A 14841-nucleotide genomic window follows, 5' to 3' on the forward strand; every position below is an offset into this window, starting at 1 on the left:
TATTGTACTCTCTTCAGTGTGTCACTTAATTTTTTGTTTGAGCTTCAAGGTTTCAGAGCTTGGGGTTGTTTGATCAGAAAAGACAGGGAAGACTTTCTGGGGTTTGATCACTGCTCAAGGTCACAGTCACTACTGCAGTTCACAAGAACTGTGGACGTTATATGCTGTTTGATGGTGATGTGTTGCATGCAGCCTACCTTCACAATAAAATAAGTGTTGCTGTACTAGTAGATTGGTCCCATATGGATAGTCCAAAATTATTGTTCTGGTTATAGAGAATTCTATTGAATGGGTAAATGGTCCTATTCTACAGATTTTTCTGTGGTTCTGAGGCCTGTAACAATTTTCATAATGAAAAGACTTGATCATATGCTTCTTCATTGTAAGAAATGAAAACTGAGTTGTAATTAAACCTATTGTGACTTTATGCACTGTGGTCAGGTATGTTTTATCTTTTAAATCTCGTTGTTCCTTTCATTTCAAATATCATTCTCAGCTAGTGGATTGAAATCCACAAAAAACATTAGAATAGGATAAGATGTGGAAATGTGAGTGAGGGAAGTGTCTCTAGTCTACCAGTGGATTCAAAGGCCTGACTTCCCACTTACTTACTACAGACATCTTATGCATAAATTTATTTTATTTAAAGGCTTAAGGACATGGGATATTGTGGGTTCTGCTGATGTAATATATGTCAACAAAATTCCTTTGCAGTTGTAAGAAAAATACACTTCTTACTGTGACAGAGCTGAAAGAAGAAACAAAGTTAAGCAGTGATTGATAAGAATTAAGTTTAATGGGAGAAGAATCTTGTTTGTAGTGGTTTCCAGTTTCTTTAAATCTGGCTTATATTGTTTTCACTCAAATTTAGCAGCAGTTAGATTGCTAATTATGCAGGCTATTTCTCTAGTAAAGAGTTAGATTTTGGAAGAAAAAAGCTGGCTTTGAGCTTGTATTCTTTTCATGTTTCGTTAGCTGGCCATAGTTGGGATAAGTCCTATTTAATGAATATGAAATATCTTTGAAGATAGTTACAAATTATTTTAAGTAGTTTTTTTTTTGTTTGTTTGTTTTTTGTTTTTAGGGAATATTTTTCTTCTAATGATGGCCTCTAGTTTTGTGGTAATGACTTCATACAAGCTCAATCTGGTATTGCTATGCCTCAGGGACAGCAAAATGAAAATTAACAAAGCACTTTGTTTTATGGAGTTCAGTAGAACGACACTGTTTACATTTGTTGGTGTTCAGCAAATGGAATTGGCCACCATTGCATCATTTCCTGGTGATGGATACCATGCCAAGTGGTTCTGATACACGTGATTGATAGTTTAGGTCATATCTTAAAATCAAGTTTAGAACTATCTAGCTAAATTTCTCACAAACCTAAAAGTAAAGAACTCATAAACATAAAAGTCTAGAATTTAGAGATACCAGAATTTAGAGCAAGGGCTATGTTTTCAGTTGTATTCACAGTAGTGCATGTTAAATTGCATTGACTGTTGTATTTATTTTAGAGAGAAACAGAGACCCTGAGAATTTAAATCTATATAATAAATTGACATGGTTAATAGCTGAGAGTAGTAAGCCTGGGTTTCCTCTCAATCCTCCAGATAAGATCAACAAATGGGTATTTTGTTTTCAGGTGAGAGATAACTTTGGGTTTGCTTTCTTCATTGTAAGAAGGCAGATTTAAAAGGTATAGTAGCCCTTGCTTTGGCTGCACAGGTTCAAAAATGGAAATAATTCTGAGAAGCTCCACTGATTCCTGTATAAGGGTGACAAGTACATTTTTTTTTAATTTTTATTTATTTATGATAGTCACACACAGAGAGAGATTGGCAGAGACATAGGCAGAGAGAGAAGCAGGCTCCATGCACCGAGAGCCCGACGTGGGATTCGATCCCGGGTCTTCAGGATCGCGCCCCGAGCCAAAGGCAGGCGCTAAACCGCTGCGCCACCCAGGGATCCCCGGGTGACAAGTACATTTGAAAGCATCCCCTATTTTTAGAAGAAAAAAAATAAGCAGGAACATATTTATAAAAGGGAAAAACAGTATTTGAAATCAGTAATTGTGTCTTTCCTCATTTTTCATGCATTAATTTATTGACATTTGTTCCCTTTTGTTCAGCGTTGCTTGAGAGAGGAAGGTGACACTTCAATAGTCTACACTAAGAATCCATCATTTTATTCGCTTTGTGAGCTGATTTTCAGTTATGTTTTGATTCAAACATGCCCTGCTGTTGGATTTGGTAGCCTTGGTCTCTGCAATTTGGGCAGGGTTTTCCTCTTTTCTAAATTTTCAGTTTGTCTTGCTGTGTTTCATTTTCAGCTTCTCACTATTTTGTCTGAAGCTCTGATATCTCAGACTTTTCTGAGTTGCTAAACCTGAGCACTTTATTTGTATTCCACACAGCCTTTGGGGTTAGAAATGCTGGTTATATATTTGTTTCAGAGACTTAAGATTTTTGATGGTATAGGGGCTATATCTTGAAGTAGTAATTAGCAATACTCCAAATTACTGTAAAACCATGTGTGGGCAATCGGTGCCTTCCTTATACTTGTTTTCATCACATTAACTTCACACATTTTTCTTTTTTTCAAATCACACATTTTTCTGAAGCTCTGTTGTGGTTGATAAAAAAGTAAAGCTAAAGTGAAGCCCCTAGGCTAGAGTTTGAGGCTCCAGAACCCCCTGGCTCTAAAAAAGAGTGGGCAAAGGAGCAAAATGGTGGCAGTTCTGGGGACTACTGTGAATATTTCAAAAAGCTTAATGGGGATGTAACATGGCCCAACCAAGAGATTGCACAGAATATCTCAAAGATCAATTTATTTTTGGCAGGACTTGTTGCAACCTTGGTTATCTCATCAGAAACACTGGCAGTAGCATATGTCTCTGATGAATAATATATGAGAAAACAAATGAATTACTACCTATTAAGTGCTGTTTATTTTACAGACATAATCTTTCAGAACAGGATAAGGTCAAGTTAGGTGGGGGTGGTCTTTGGCGATGGCAGAGTTTGGAAAATGACGTTTTTTAGAAGTGTCTACTTTTTCTAATCTTTTTCTTCCCCTCTGCTGTGATACTTTTGCCTTATCTTTTTCATACCTGTCCATCTGTCTTTTCTACCTTGTCCTTTCTCCTGCCTGTCCTGTTGTATCAAGTTTCTTAACCACTGGAATAATGGTAAAAGCTCCCTGACCAACCCAGACATGAATTAGTTAACACATTTGAAAAGTTAGTTTAAAAAAGAGATCCCGGGATCCCTGGGTGGCGCAGCGGTTTGGCGCCTGCCTTTGGCTCGGGGCGCGATCCTGAAGACCCAGGATCGAATCCCACGTCGGGCTCCCGGTGCATGGAGCCTGCTTCTCCCTCTGCCTGTGTCTCTGCCTCTCTCTCTCTGTGTGACTATCATAAATAAATAAAAATTTATAAAAAAAAAAAAAGAGATCCCTACAATTGGCGTAGGGATAGACAAGTTAGTTGATCACTAGAGGAATACAGTAGACCCATACTTACATATGTGGCCAATTGATTTTTAATAAAGGTGTAAAGAGAATTTGGTGAAGAAAGGGCAGTGAAACACATGATGCTGGAACAATTTGCTATCCATATGCAAAAAACAACTAAACCTGGATCTATACTCACACTATATTTAAAAAAAAACTCAGAGTGGATAATAGATCTAAGTGTAAAATCTGTAAAAAGCTTCTGCACAGCGAAGGAAAAAATAAGGCTAAAAGGCAGCATATGGAATGGGAGAGGATATTTGCAAATGACATATCTGATAAAGGGCTAATATCCAAAGCATAAAGAACTGATACAACTTAACACCCCAAAACCAAATAACCCAATTAAAAAATGGGCAGAAGACATGAATGGACATTTCTCCAAAAAAGACTTACAGATGACCAGCACATACATGAAAAAGTGTTCAACATCAGTCATCAGGGAAATGCAAACCAAAACTACAATGAGATATCACTTCATACCTGTCAGAATTGCTAAAATCAACACAAACAACAAATGTTGGCAAGGATATGGAGAAAAAGGAACCTTCATGCACTGTTGGTGGGAATGCAAACTAGTACAACCACTGGAAAACAGTATGGGGGTTCTTCAAAAAATAAAAATAGAACTGACCTATGATCCAGTAATTGCACTACTATTTATCCCCAAAATACAAAAGCACTAGTTGAGAGTGATGCATGCACCCCTATGTTTATTGTAGCATTATTTATAATAGCCAGACTATGGAGGCAGCCCAAGTGTCCATCAAAAGATGAGTGGATAAAGATACGGTGTGTGGGTATACACACACACAAAACGGCATATTATTCAGCCATAAAAATAGATCTTGCCATTTGCAACAACATGGGTAGACCTAAGAGTATAATGCTAAGTGAAATAAGTTAGAGAAAGGCAAATACCACATGATTTCACGCCAATGTAGGATTTAAGAAACCGGACAAGCAAACAGACCAAGAAACAGACTTTTTTTCTTTTTTTAAGATTTTATTTATTTGTTCATGAGAGACACAGAGGCAGAGACAGGGCAAGAGGGAGAAACAGGCTCCCTGCGGGGAGCCCAATGTGGGAAGCCCAATGTGGGACTCGATCCCAGGAAGCTGGGATCATGCCCCAAGCCAAAGGCAGATGCTCAACCACGGACCCACCCAGGCATCCCCAAGAAACAGATTTTTAACTGCAGATAACAAACTCATGGTTCAGAGAGGAGGTGGGTGGGGAGATGGGTGAAATGGGTGATAGGGATAAAGAGTACAGTTATGATGAAAAGAAAATCTAAAAATCTGAAGATGAATGAGTAGGATTTTAGTAAAATTAAGAACTTCTCAAAGTTACTGGTGAGAATGAAGATGAACCATAGACCGGAAGAAAAGGACTTGTGTCCAGAATCTATGAAGAACTCCCAAAATATAGTAAAACAAATAAACAACAAAAAAAAGGCAAAATAATTGAACACTTTGCTAAAAAAATAAGAATGGTAAATGAACACATAATAAGACATTCAACATAATCATTAGGGTAATGCCAATTAAAACCACAATGAAATATCACTACGCACCCATTGGAATGACTATGATTATAGACAGAATACCAATTGCGGCCAAGTTGTGAGGTATCAAACTCACATTTGCTGCTGATGGTGAACCATCTGGCAGTTTCCTAAAAAGTTAATTGTGCTTATTCTGTGTCCCCGCCATTCTACTCTGTGGATATACCCAAGAGAAATGAAAGCATGTCCATAGGAAGACTCGTTCTTGAGTGTTTATAGCAGCTTTATTTGTAATAGCCACAAAACAGAAACAAACCAAATGTCCATCAGCAGGAGACTGGGTGAACAAAATGTGGGATATGTATACAATAGAATATAACTCGGCAGTAAAAAGGAGCAAACTATTGATAATATGCAACAACATGGGTGAATCTCAGATTACACTGAAGGGAAGAAACCAGAGGAAAACAAGAGTACATACCTTATGATTCCATTTATATAAAACTTGCTAAAATGCAAATAAATCTATAGTGTGCTGTCAGTAGTTGCCTGGGGCTGGGCAGAGAGTTATTATTGGAGAGGAGAGAGAGAAAATGGTGACAAAGGGGTGGGAGGAAACCTTTGGGGGCTACTGATATGTACATAATCTTGATTGTGATGATGATTTCATAGGTGTATACATTTGTTAAAACTTGTGTACTTTAAATGTGTGCATTATTTTATGTTAATTATACCTTCATAAAGCAGAGAGATTCCCCCCCCACCAAGGGATGCCCTATACCATAAACATTTTATTTAAATTAAAATCAGGAATACTCATTCATGACAGATTCTGTTCTTTTGTTTTAGTGTGTGGTTCCTGCACAATGGTGCAGTTGTGGCATCTTGCTGCCTTTGCTGCAATATCTTTTGTGGTGCATTCTCTAAGAGTACTTCCTGTTGAGTTTTCTTTAAAATGGAACAAGAACTTAAAGACACAGGAGAAACCATAAATATAATAACTCTTTACCCTTTTGGGATTTCTGTCCTCTAATATTTAAGTGTTTTATTCTGACATTTAGTTCAACAATATTTTTGTGTATGTGTGTGAGAGAATTGCCTTATTTCCAAACATCCTACTGAGTTATTGAAACAGTATTTTCTTTTTATAATTATGCGTGATTGGTAGGTATTTGTATTAAATTACATTATTGCAGTGACAAATATAACTGGCATGAACAAGATCGGGAACAAACATGGACTAACCCTTGGTTAGCACACAACTGTGTAGTGGGGAGGGAAACTGTAGGCAGAGAGCCTACCAGCCACAAGCGTTCATCACAGTGCAGCTTTATGACATGAGTTAGAGTGATGTAGAGTCATGCATTTGTTGGATTGACTAAGCAAATGTCCGTTGAGAGCTGAAGCTCTCGATGCTTACTTTCTTCACCTGTAAATATTAAGAGTCCCTACCTGAAACAAGGGTATTACTAAGAGTTAAGTGAAACAGTGTAAATAAAGGGCTCTCTGCAATCCCTGGCATGTAGTAAGTGCTGAAAATGTGCCTTATTATGGTTATGTGTGTTATTTCAGAAAGCATTCTTATAATGGCAGGGCAGGAAAGACTCAGAGATTATCTGACTCACTCTGTTTATTTTATAGGTGAAGAACGTGGTTCAACACATCAGCATACAGGGCTGAAGGTCTTGGTGTGTCACCAAAAGTGGGTAACCCTAAAGAAGGCTCTCTGGAGGCTTCTTACAGAGGGGTTCTTGAAAACCTAGGGTGTTCTCTGATACTATGGAGGAATTGCAGACCTTATGTCACTCCTAAAAGAGCTTCGAGAGCAGTCTTCCTAGTTCAGAAGGATGGTCGCTTTCAATAGCTGTGAACATTTTAAAATCAGTGGGCGTGTGAAGCAAGGCAGCAAGGTAAGAAGGCAGTTGAGAAGGTTGTGGGATGAATAAACATGAAATCTGATTTAGGAAGGTGGGTTAGAAATTTTGTGAAAGCCGTATTTGTTTTTCTCCACTTGGGTTTAGCTTCAAACTGAGACCTACGCTCCAAAACCTACTTCTTGGGCTGGAAAACAGTTCATTTCTTCCCCTTGGTGGTGAAAACAAAGAGCTGGCCATCTGTTTTGTTATAGTGATAATATCTTCACTTGAAGCATGCCCATGAAGGATGGCATCCACACTCATGACTTAGTGCAGTGAATGCCACTTGCAAATGATAACACTTGCTTGGAATGTGATAGAAACAGATTATGATCATTCTTTGCTAGTCAGGACAATGCCCTTTGGTGTTGGAGGTTTGCTTCTACTGGCCCCATCCAGCTTGGGTGTTCTATCTAGGTTGCAAGATATGTCTGTTGAAATGCTGGAGGGTCATTAACCCCCCAGTGGGCATCTGAACTCGCTCAGCCAACAGGGCCGTGCCTGGCAGCAGTGCTACTGGTTTCAGAGGCAGGAGGCTCCGGTTTATATTGTGCCTCTTACACTCAGGCAAATCACTTAATCTTTCTGTTACAGCATGCTTTAACATCTGCTTTCTGTTATAGCATGAAAATACAAATACCAAGGCAGCTGGGTGGCTCAGTGGTTGAGCATCAGCCTTTGGCTCAGGGCTTGAGCCTGAGGTCCTGGGATCGAGTCTCACATTGGGCTCCCTTCAGGGAGCCTGCTTCTCCCCCTGCCTATGTCTCTGCCTCTCTGTGTCTCTCATGAATATATAAATAAAATCTTTAAAGCAAATACAAATACCAACTTTCTAATGTTCTTAGAGTGAGATTTAATGAATTAATAGGCTAAATTAATTTATAAGCTCTTCAATGAGAAATAGACATGAGACATTATTAAAATGAGCAAGTCAGTGATATTCCATTTAATTCTACTTTGAAGATGTTTATTTGCGTATTTATTTGAGAAAGCACATGAGTGAGAGCGCAAACAGGGGGCTAGGGGTGGGAGGAGCAGAGGAAGAGGGGCAGGCAGATTCTGGTGTAGGGCTTGATCTTGCAACCCTGAGATCATGACCTGAGCCAAAATCAAGAGTTGGATGCTTAACTGACTGAGCCACCCAGGTGCCCAATTCTACTTTAAAACAGTAGCATCTATCCCAGATGCCTTTGATCCCTGGTTTTAAATAGCTGTGACTGTGTTACTTTCACCTGTCAACCTTGACATGCTAAATGCTATCTAATTCAACTTTTATTGAGATACACTGTTTACTGAGCATGTACTATGTGCACATGCTTCTGCTATTCTTCAATAGCTGTGAAAATCTTTTTTTTTTAATTTTTATTTATTTATGATAGTCACAGAGAGAGAGAGAGAGAGAGGCAGAGACATAGGCAGAGGGAGAAGCAGGCTCCATGCACCAGGAGCCCGACGTGGGATTCGATCCCTGTTCTCCAGGATCGCGCCCTGGGCCAAAGGCAGGCGCTAAACCGCTGCGCCACTCAGGGATCCCTAGCTGTGAAAATCTTTTAAAAACTCTTACTGAATTCTACTTTTGAAGTGTCATCATTCCATGAGAGAGGACAAGCTCCTTGAGGTTATGTACACCTAAAATAGTTCTTGCTGAGAATGACTGCTCATTGGTGATATTACCCTAACATTGAAATGAAAGCTTAAATGTAGATCCTTTTTAAAAGAACTAATTGAAATTCTAACAGAGCATTTGACTTATAAGATTTGCGTTTTTAGGTTAAGATTTTTATTAGACTGAAAAAAGTCTGAAAGGAATTTCACTCCTGGCATATCTGTCATTTACATTTTTGTCAGGTTTATTAATGCATATGCAGCATGTTGTGTGCAGAGAAGCAAGAGCTTCTTGAAGAATTGTGTTGGAATCTCAATCATTTTCCAGATGCCTTTAATCTGGTATCTGGGTAGGCAGGATATGGGCTGTTCTTATTCTTTTAGAATTGGGATTTTTTTTTTAAACATTAAGCATTTATATGATGCCTAGTGTAAGAAGTACTAATGCTTTATTATAGCTTTTGGGGTAAAAATATTGCAGAAGAGGTGACAGGCATATTCTGTTTCTGTTGCTAAAAACTTTATATGATTTCTCTTAAAGTTGATGTGCATATTTAAATTTGCATTAGTTGAAAGTTTTAAGAAAATATCTCTAGCAAATTATTTAAGCTATGTGAGAAAGCTTATTCAAAATTGCTAAGTTTTAAAATTCAAAAGAGATGATTTTATCTAAGAAGAAGAATGTTTCTTCTTAAAATGATCAAGTTGAAATTTTTTGTCATTAGGACCGCTTCTATTTTGAGGTTGGAACAAGTACTTTAGTACTTTTAGTTTTCTTGGTTTACACATAATTTCAGTTAACAAGATACTAAATATGAGTCTGAAGATTTCAAAATTTATTATTATACCTCAAAGAAAGGAAATCTGAAAGGTCATGAAGTAAATGGAGTTCATGGCTCATGGAGATGTGCTCATTTTGAATATATACACTCCCAGGTCACATTTCTAATATGGGTCAAGGAAGAAAGCTTTCAGCTCTTCAAAGGCAATAGTGTCTTTGCAGCTGGTGGTGGGGTGGTGTAGGAGTGTGGTGAGGAGGGCAGGGCCAGATGAAAACAGCTTTGACCAATTGCAATGTTAGCATTTACCAAGGATGATGTGTTGGCATGAAGTTGCTCCATCGTGGGGGTACAGAGAACTTGGTAAGGCTGTTGTGCTGTAGTAACTATATGATGGAATTCCATATCGAGTCATTGATTTTGCTCTCCTATGTTCTTGACATCTTGTATTTATAATGTCAGTACAGGGTCTTACCCACTAGCTATCTGTTAAATGTTAAGTGAATATACTGGCAATTCTACATGTCAGGGACATAAATGAGCTACCTGTGGGAGAATTCAGACAATTTTTCTTTTCACCTAGTATACTATGCATTATATCATGTTTTGTATTTTTGATGTCTGCTCCTTTGGGGATTCCTTTTGGAAAATCAAATATCAAAATTTTAAAAGTAAAGAAACTATCTCGATCATAAGAAATTACTTCTGTTCTGGGCCATTGGTAAAAGTCCCTTCATCCTTTACACATTTAGGAAAAAGGTGATCATGTTTAAGATTAGGTAGTTAGGGTTAAAAAATTAGAAGTAGGAATGTCAGTGGTAGAAGGCACCTTAAAACTCCTTTCTGGAAAGAAAGGGAAACAGTAGAAAGACTGCTTAGAATCAAGACCTCTAGAACAGTGTCATCCAGTCCAGTAGCCACTTAGCCACAGGTGGCCATTCAAATCAAATGAACAAATTTTTAAGTTAAAAATCCACTTCCTAAGTTGCATTAGCCATATCTCAAGTTCTCAATAGCCACATGACTAGTGGCTACAATACTGGACAGCACCAATTATAAAACATTTCCATCACTAGAGAAAGTTTCTTGGATCGTGCTCGGACTAGACTTTTTCATCAAAGCTCTTTTTTCTCCACTTAAAACCTTAAAGAGTGTCTAATGATGGGCCCCTCACTTACTATATATTCCAATAAGTGATTTAAAACTGGATACAATGTGTGGAATGATTTTGTTACTTGTTATTCATTTTTGCTTATCCTTGGAAAGAGGTGTATCAGGAGCTTATGGAGTGAGTGTAGGGTTCATTCAAACAGCCTGAGGAGAACAGTCATAGAACCAAGAAGGAACAGAAAAGGCCTTATTTGGCCCTTGTCTGCCTCATGTGACACAAGATTAATTTGGCCCTTCAGCCCAGGTGGCTCAGCGGTTTAGTGCAGCCTTCAGCCCAGGGCGTGATCCTGGAGACCTGGGATCGAGTCCCACATCAGGCTCCCTGCTTGGCGCCTGCTTCTCCCTCTGCCTGTGTCTCTGCCTCTCTCTCTCTCTCTCTCTCTCTCTCTCTCTCATTCTGTCTCTCATGAATAAATAAATAAAATCTTAAAAAAAAAAGATTAATTTGGCCCTTGTCTGTGTCAAGTCTGGCGCTCTTAACATCCCCGCTCAGTTTAGTCTCTTCTATGAGCCTCGAAACATATACTTAATTTAGTTTTAAATAATCTAATAGTGATGGATTTTTGTTCTTGGTAATGCTCTATGAACCTCTGTCAGGCTTAATAGGAAATAATTTTTCTCTGGTGTTTCTGATAGAGCACAGTACTAATTGGATTATTTTAATGGTAACAGCAAAAGAAGTGAAGATTGAATCTTGGCTTTTTACCCTTGGTTAATTTATTCAACTAATTACATTTTAGATAGACTTTAGAGTCACTCACAGGTCTTGTACATGTACTCGATTACTTAATGCCAGCTGAGGGCTGTAAACAGGGCATGGAAAGTAAAATCCTGAGAAAGTCTTGGATCAGAGAATCCGCTCTTTAAAGCTATAAATCAAATGTCACCTTCTTTATGAAGCCTACCCTGACCACCTTATTTAAATTGCAACCCCTCAGGAATTCCTGATATTTTCCTTTCCTGCACTATTTTTTAAATAGCATTTATCACCTTCTGAGTCATTTATTATGCTTCTTGTTTATGTGTCTCTCTCTCCACTAAAATCTAATCCTCTTGAGGGCACAGGGTTGGTTTTGTTTTATTTTGTTTTGTTTTGTTTTGATTTTGAAGGGAGAGAAGTGGGGAGGGTGTGTGTATGTTTCATTGGTATATACCAAATATCTAGAATAGTGCTTGTCACATAGTAGATGCTCAAGAAATAGTTATTGAATGCATAGGTGACTATGATCACAAAGAGTGATGTTTCCATTTGATTGTTCCATTAAAACTATTGAGAAGTTCACAGTGACCTCCACCTGCTAAAACTATCATCTCTCAGTCCTCATCATACTTAAATTGTTAATAGTATTTAATATAGTGATCATTCCCGGTTCCAGGACACAGCATGTTACAGTTTTTCCTCCTATCTTGCCGCTAGCTCCTTCTCAATCCCTATTTAGTGGGTTCTTCTTCATCTCCCCAGTCTCTCCCTTTTAAAAAAGATTTTATTTATTTATTTGACAGACAGACAGCATAAGCAGGGGGAGCAACAGAGGGAGAGGGAGAAGGAGGGAGAAGTAGGCTCCCCATTGAACAGGGAGCCTGACGCAGGACTCAGTCCAAGGATTCCGGCATCATGACCTGAGCCAAAGGCAGATGCTTAACTGACAGAGCTGCCCAGGTGCCCTTTCATCTCCCTAATCTCTTAACAATGGAGTACCCCAGTGTGCAGCCTGTGACCCTCTTCTTCTTTTTTTAAATTTTATTTTTTTATTCATGAGACATAGAGGGAGAGGCAGAGACATAGGCAGAGGAAGAAGCAGGCTCCCTGCAAGGAGCCTGATGTGGGACTCAATCCTTGGACCCAGGATCATGCCCTGAGCCAAAGGCAGACGCTCAACCACTGAGCCACCCAGGTGCCCATTGACCCTCTTCTTAATTCCATCTCTACTCATAATCTTGGTGATCTCATCCTGTCTCATGGCTTTGTATGTATATATTAACCTAGATTTCTCCGTTAAACTCTAGACTGCATTAGTTTAAAAGAACATAACCCCCAAATTTCAGTGGCTTACACTGACAAACATTTATTTCTTGTTCATGGATTTGCAGTTCAGCTACATCTCAGCTCCAGGCTATGTGTTAGGTCCAGATTTTCTTTGTTCCACAGATGAATCTTCTCTCCTTATCTTCTCATTCTCAGACCCCTAAACTGGCGAAAGGTATTACCTATATCTGACTTGAACTATTTTCTTGTAGCAGAGGATAGGAACAAGAGGGCAGGTGGAAATTTTTGATGCCTTTAAATGTAGCATATGTCACATGTGCTTATATTCTATTGGCCAAAGCAAGTCATGTGGTCAAGACCAAAGTCAATGTGACAAGGAAGTGTACTCTGTCAACTGAAAAGGGAGTGAATTATTTTGAACACTAACATAATGCAGCAGAATGTGTAGTAGACATTTTAGGCTTAACATATCCAACACTGAGTTCCTGATCTTCCTTCCACACCTATTCTTCTTTCATTCCTGCCCATTTCAATTGCTGGCAACTCTAGCTGCGTAGACAAAAATGCTTGGAATCATGCCTAACTCTTATTTTTCATATTCTATATCCAGTGTTTTAGAAAATCTTGTCAACTCAGCCATCAAAATACGTTTAGAATCCAATCATTTCACACAGCCCAGTGCTACTGTGTGGAGGAAGTCATTGAGTCTTGCTCAGCTTACTGGGATAGCTTTCTAACCCATCTTACTGCATCTGCCCTGCCTTCTCAGTGTATTTTCAATGTAACAGCCCTGCTGGAAACTATGTAATGTTTCCCTTCTCCTCTTTGGAATGGGAGTCAACATCCTTAAAATGGCCAAGAAGAAATGACATGATCTGGCCCCCAATTATTTCTCTAGGGGCAAGTATTCCACTCCTTCCCTTGTCCACTCTGTTTCAGTGATGTTTCCTTGCTAGTCCACTAACTTTCTGATGTGTTTCCATGTGTGTTGGTTTCATGTGTGATACAACACAATTTTAGTATCTTATAGTTCTGTTTGTCTGAAGCCTGACATAGGTCTTGCTCAGTGAAAATCAAGGAGTTGGCTGGGCTGCATTCCTTTCTGGGGGTTCCAGAGGAGAACCTGATTTCCTTGCCCTTCCAGCTTCTAGAGGCTGTCCACTTTCCCCAGCATGTGGCCCCCTTCCTTCATTTTCAAAGCCCACAATGGTGAGCTGAGTTCTTCTCACATTGTATCCATCAGATATAATTTTCCAGCTCTTCCACTTTTTTTTTTTTTTAAAAAGCTTTTATTTATTAATTCATGAGAGACTAGAGAGAGAGGTAGAGGGAGAAGCAGGCTCCTATGGGGAGCCTGATGTAGGACTCAATCCCAGGACCCTGGGATCACACCCTAAGCCAAAGGCAGATGCCCCACCAGTGAGCCACCCAGGCGTCCCCCAACTTTTCCACTTTTAAGGACATTGGGCTCACCCAAGAATCCAGAATAATCTCCCTATTTTAAAGTCTGATAACTAGCAACTTTGCCATCTAACATTGTCACAGGTTCTGAGGATTAGGACTTGGACATCTTTGGGGGAACTATTATTCTGCCTACTATATCCGTTCCCTAGGAAACTTTCTTTTTCTTTCTTTCTTTCTTTCTTTCTTTCTTTCTTTCTTTCTTTCTTTCTTTCTTTCTTTCTTTCTTCTTTCTTTCTTTCTTTCTTTCTTTCTTTCTTTCTTTCTTCTTTCTTTCTTTCTTCTTTTCTTCTTTCTTTCTTTCTTTTCTTCTTTCTTTCTTTCTTTCTTTCTTTCTTTCTTTCTTTTCTTCTTTCTTTCTTTCTTTCTTTCTTTCTTTCTTTCTTTCTTTCTTCTTTCCTTCTTTCTCTTTCTAGATTTTATTTATTTGAGTGAAAGACAGAACACAGCAGGAGGAAGGGGCAGAGGGAGCAGGAGACACAGGCTTCCCGCTGAGCAGGGAGCCCAATATGGGGCTCGATCCCAGGACCCCAGGATTATGACCTGAGCCACAGGAAGATGCTCAAGCGACTAAGCCACCCAAGTACCCCAGGGAGCTACCTCTTCTACCTGTTGCTATTGTCTGCCTGAGTTACTTTCCTTTCAGTTACCTGCAAATCATGCCCTCTTGTAGGGTAGTGCTTATATGTTGTCTTCATAAGTCTTTTGGACTGCAGAAAATCACAACTCTTATCTAACACTCCTTTTCCCTTTGAAGCTTTATTTTCCTTCAAGTGAACCAACTGACATGTATCTATGCATATTTAAAGTCTGCGAAGTTCCATGAAGACAGATTTTTTTTTTCCTATTTCGTTCACTGCTGTATCTCAGCATCTAGAATGGTACTTAGCACATAGTAGGCACAC

General features: G+C 39.0%; 1 long non-coding RNA gene across 1 annotated transcript; it reads left to right on the plus strand.

The window, feature by feature from the left end:
• Positions 1-6004: 6004 nt before the first annotated feature.
• Positions 6005-10088, plus strand: LOC140633298 (uncharacterized). Its single transcript, XR_012030926.1, has 2 exons — positions 6005-6543; positions 6660-10088. It is a non-coding gene; the product is annotated as an uncharacterized lncRNA (long non-coding RNA).
• Positions 10089-14841: the final 4753 nt, after the last annotated feature.

The sequence above is a fragment of the Canis lupus genome, chromosome 1 (assembly GCF_048164855.1).
Source record: "Canis lupus baileyi chromosome 1, mCanLup2.hap1, whole genome shotgun sequence".
NCBI lineage: Eukaryota > Metazoa > Chordata > Mammalia > Carnivora > Canidae > Canis > Canis lupus.